Raw genomic sequence first — 5530 nt, forward strand, 5'->3', positions numbered from 1 at the left:
CTGTATTGATGTAGGTATAATTTGTGGAGGGGAAGGGAAAAAACAAATCGTTTAACTAGGGATATAGGTGGACCCATTCCAACAATGGAATACCCTTTACAAGGGTATTTTCCTGCTACTTTGGTTGTTGAGAGTGTCTATAAGAGCAAGCATTCTGTAGGGAGCTGGGAGACACCATATGTTCTTTACTTACTGATTCCTAAGTGACTTGTACTGCATTTTGCAAGTCGAATCTGTCAAAACCTACCAGTTTTAAGAGATAAGAGGAGTGGTAAAAGAACTCATGGAGACAAATACATTTTCAACATATTTTGTTCCAAGCATTCCATCTAAGGCATAGTCAACAACTAGTGAAACTTGTGTTGGCTGTAAATATGTGTCTTTCTCCATGTGTGCATGTATACATGTGTATATGTATGTGTGAATTTGTGTGTATAGTAACATACATGTGTACATATATAAGGGCATATACACACATATATGCATATATAAATAAATATACATATGCAAATATATGTACATATATATAAATCAGTGTTCAGTGATTTAATCAATAGTTCCCAGCACATTGTCATTCTCTCAAAGTATACATGATAAACTGCTCTGAGGAGCTGTGCTCTATGATGGGTATCCTTTGTTCTTACTTGCCCCATTACCTTGTTTTTCATCCCTGTGAACAACTTCGGTCTACTTACCATAGGATAGCTTTGTTTTCATTACATGTAGTTACTTACTGATAATCAAAGAAAAAGGTTGTTTGTAAAAGAAAAAGAACTTTTACGTCACAAGTTAAAATATCTTATCTATCCCAATGATTCCTATGAGATAAAATTTATAATAGAAGAAAAGTAAAAAGGAATTCCTAGATCTGTTGTTTTGCCATTTAGAATGGCAAAGAATAAAATCACATCACTCTTATAATTCTTAAAAAATGCAAGGGAAACTGTTGGTCCCTATCATGTTCCCACAAAACCAGTGAATTCTGAAGGATAATAGACCAGCAGAAATTCTAAGTAGCAGACATGGAGCATGAAAGAGAAAGACCATGAATGGAAAGGGTGAAAGAGAGAAGTACAATAATACTGAAAGTACATAACAGATAAACAAGTGCTGTATGAGAATATTGATACTGCTATCTTTAGACTTTACATGTACATTTGAAAGTATTTGATGTATGATAACCAATCAACATAAAATATAAAATGATTTTGATAAAAAATAAAAATGATGAGTCCCTGCCTGGTTTTAGGATGAGGGTTATGATGGCTTCATAGAATGTGTTCGGTAGTGAACTTTCTCTTTCAATTTCATTGAAGAGTTGGAGGAGTATTGGTGTGAGCTCTGCTTTGAAGGCCTTGTAGAATTCTGCTGTAAAACCATCTGGTCCTAGACTTTTCTTAGATGGGAGGTCTCTTATTGCTGTTTCTATTTTCAATGCTTGATATGGGCCTGGAAAGACTTGGAAAAAATTATATTAAGTGAAGTAAGCCAAGCCCAAAGAAACATAGGACCCATGGTTTCCCTCATTTGCAATAGTTAGTATATGTAATGTATAAGTCAAGCAGAAAAGGTCAGATAAGGTGATGTTAGGAAAATGAACCCTAAGATATGTATTTAAATGTTTTTTTTTCTTTCATACATTTGTTTCTAACTCATTTATATGATTATTTCTTTGTTGCTTTGTATGTCCCTCCCCCACAGTATAACCCATGCTTTCACTGTATTTGATGTTGGTATAATTTGTGGAGGGGAAGGGGAAAAACAAGTCATTTAAATAAGGATACAGGTGGACCCATTGCAACAATGAGAAGTACAAGTTGTCATGTTGAAAACGAACTTTACAACTTTGATGGGGGGGTGGGGGGAGGATTGGATGGGGGGGAGGCTTGGAAGGGATGGGAAGGGGAAATAAAGGAGGAGGCTACAATGCTTGATAAGAAATGTACTCATTATCTTGCCCATGTAACTGTAACCCCTCTGTACAGTTTTTTCACAATAAAAAAATAAAAAATAAATGAAAATAAAAATGACTCAGAAGAAATTATAAGTGCAAATACAATCTTCCCAGAAGAAATCTCTCAGAGACTTTGAGAAATCTCTCATGATTTTGAAGAGGATAAAGTGGCTGAAGTTAGTATAAATTTAGAAGTATGACAATTCACAAAAATATAAAAAGATATTCATATATTTCATTATATAACTCAAAGCAGAAAGCAAATGTTGTTTAGATGATTTTTTAAAACACAGTCTTTCAGGAGCTGGGAAGGTGGCTCAATGGTAGAGTGTTTGTCTTGCATGCATGAGGCCCTGGGTTTGGTTCCTCAGCACTACAGAAGTAGAAAAAGATGAAGGCTCAAATGGTAGTGCTAGCCTTGAGCTGAGGGACAGCACCCAGGCCCCAGAATTCATGCCCCATGACCAACAAAATAAAAATCAACAAAACAATGCTGGGTGCCGGTGGCTCGACTGTAATCCTAGCTATGCAGGAGGCTGAGTTCTGAGAATCACAGTTGAAAGCCAGTCCGGGCAGGAAAGTCCGTGAGACTTTATCTCTAATAAACCACTAGAAAACCAGAAGTGGTGCCATGGCTCAAGGTCTAGAGTGCCACCCTAGAGCTGAAGAGTGCAGGGACAGCACTCCGGCCCAGAGTTAAAGCCTCACGACTGACAAAAACAAAAAACACAAAAACAGTCTCTCACTTTTGTGGTCTCAACTCTGTAATACCGCCGCTTCCGACGAGGGCTAAGATTTTGGGTGTGGACATTTATCATCCCTCCTGATTCAGACTGTACTTGATAATTTATTTAATAAATATTTTGTTCTTAATTTTCTTCTTTGTAAACTCACATGCACCTATAAAAAATCTTTGGCCATCCCAGTAAGCTTCTCAAAGTACCTCCTGATGACAACTTATAAAAAGTTGTATTATATTACAAAAAGGGAAACAATGCAACAAATAAAGAAAACCAAAAGTTAAATATTAATGATTAATAAAATAAAAAACCAAACAATTACCAGTGTATTATTTTCTCATATTCCTGTGCATTTAAAACTGGCTAAGATTATGATGTTCAAAAAGAGGCTTTTGTTTTGGTTTTTATTTTGGGTCCAGTCGTGGGCATGAACTCTGAGCCTGGGCGCTGCCCCTCAGCTCTTCAGCTCAAGGCTAGCGCTCTACCACTTGAGCCACATCACCACTTCCGGCTTGTTGTTTGCTTATGGGTGCTGAGGAATCGAACCCAGGGCCTCAAGCATGCAAGGCAAGCGCTTTACCACTGAGCCACCTTCCCAGCCCCTCAAAAAGAGTTTTATGGGCTATGAGTAGTCTTTAAAATTACCACTAAGATTACTTTTTATGGCTCATCTCATCATTTGTATATGGCTTATATCATCATTTGTTCCTCACTAACATGTTAAGTAAGGAAGCCCTAAAAATTTAAAGAAACTATATGGTTAACAAAGTCTTAACTCTTCACTCTGCTTCTTTACTCAAAGACTTTGCAATTTCTTATTGGTAATGTTTGTATAAACTCTGAAAGGTACATAATTAGTACCATATGTCTGCTACCATAAGCCTTAAATACTTTATAGAAAAGTTTATGACCAGCCAAACAGTCCTAATTTTGGCATATATATGCAAATTCCCAAAATTAAATACATTTAAAACTTAACAAACCTTAACACTTGCTGCAGTGTTCATTATGACAGGTGCCTTGTATAGAATAAATGAATTTCTCCTCTTACACATCTCTTGAACAACAAATATCTGGAATTATTTTGTTTTTGACATGCCAATCTTGACTTTATTCTTAAATGTGTGCTTATGTAAGAAATACATGGTTTTAACAGTTTGTTGTATTGCTAAAAAAGAAGAAGAAGAAGAAGAAGAAGAAGAAGAAGAAGAAGAAGAAGAAGAAGAAGAAGAAGAAGAAGAAGAAGAAGAAGAAGAAGAAGAAGAAGAAGAAGAAGAAGAAGAAGAAATACATGGTTCTAAAATTTCACAAGAATTCTTTTGAACTTACTTTTTTTTTGAATTGTCTAGTTTAAGAAAATCAATTACACTTTATATATAAAAAATGTTCTGTGCTCAATTAGGCAGCAAATACGCTAAAATTGGAACAATACAGAGAAGATTAGCATGGCCCCTGAGCAAGGTTGACATGCAAATTAGTGAAATGTTCCATATTTTTGCAACAACAGATGCTGGAGAGTATGTGGCCACAGGGAACTCTACTGCATTCTTGGTGGGTATGTAAACTTGTTCAACCACTTTGGAAAGCAGTATGGAGGCTCTTCAAAAGACTCCATATAAAGCTTTCCTATGACCCAGCAATCCCACTTTTGGGCATTTACCCAAATGATCACAAACAAGACCATACTAAAACTACCAGCACAGCTATGTTTACTGCAGCATTATTTACAATAGCTGATATAGAGCCAACCCTGATGCCCCTCAGTAGATGAATGGATCAAGAAAATATGGGTGTACATACACAACAGAATTCTATGCCTCCATCAGAAAGAATGGTATCACCCAATTTGTTAGGAATTGGAAAGTCTTGGAAAAATTTTATTAAGTGAAGTAAGCCAAGTCCAAAGAAACATAGGTCCCGTGGTTTCCCTTATTTTCAATAACTAATATATGTCTGGGATAAGCAGAATAATTCAAAAGCTATGTGCATATGAGCAGATAAGATGATATTAAGGGAAATGAACCCAAAGACAGGGACACAAGTATGTTTTTTCTTTCTTGTTATTGTTTCTAATGTACTTATGATGTGCAATATGATTTTTTTTGTTTCTGTATATGTTCCTCCCGCACGCTATAACCCCTGTTTTCATTGTATTTGAAGTTGGTACACCTACATCCTGTGTATACGTTTCTCTAATTTGACGAGGAGAAGGGAAATACAAAATGGTTAAATAGGGATACAGGTTAACCCATTGTATCAATGAGATGCACAAGACACTCTGCTGAAAAATGAACTTTACAATTTAGGCAGGGGAAGGGGGAAGGGGAGCGTATTTGTGGAGGTGGGAGGGAAGGGATGGTGGGAAGAGGGAACAATGCTTGTTAGGAAATGTACTCATTATTTGCTCTCATAAATGAGACACCTCTGTACAGTTTTTTTATAATAAAAATCATATGAAAATGTTCTTATGTCGTGGTAGTGTAAAAATATCAGGGACAGAATAATGAAGGAATGTTGTAGACTGAGGTGAAGTCCATATAAAAATGTGCAAAACTGATAAAACGTAAAAGTATCAGAGCAGTATATTGTGTTTTACATCATTTAGGTTACATTGAAAAAATATGGAAGACCTAGAAGAATGAATTTTCTTTTTGATATCCTATCATAATTCCTTAGCAGGATGAACTCTTTCCTCATTGTTGTAGAGGCATCATCAGATGAGAGGAACTGAATTTTTTTGTTGGCTTCCTTACATTTATTTGTCAGTTTGAAATCTGAACTACTAGTTTATGTCTGAGACAAGAAGAAAAGGTCAGATAAGTTGATGCTAGGTGAT

The 5530-nt window shown here is 36.0% G+C and overlaps 1 non-coding gene across 1 annotated transcript; it reads left to right on the top strand.

Moving 5' to 3' along the window:
* Nucleotides 1-4084: 4084 nt before the first annotated feature.
* Nucleotides 4085-4191, top strand: LOC138831345 (U6 spliceosomal RNA). Its single transcript, XR_011373257.1, has one exon. It is a non-coding gene; the product is annotated as a U6 spliceosomal RNA (small nuclear RNA).
* The last annotated feature ends 1339 nt before the right edge of the window (nt 4192-5530 follow it).

This window comes from Dipodomys merriami, unplaced genomic scaffold (assembly GCF_024711535.1).
Source record: "Dipodomys merriami isolate MVZ:Mamm:240054 unplaced genomic scaffold, mDipMer1.0.p SCAF_1920, whole genome shotgun sequence".
Lineage (NCBI taxonomy): Eukaryota > Metazoa > Chordata > Mammalia > Rodentia > Heteromyidae > Dipodomys > Dipodomys merriami.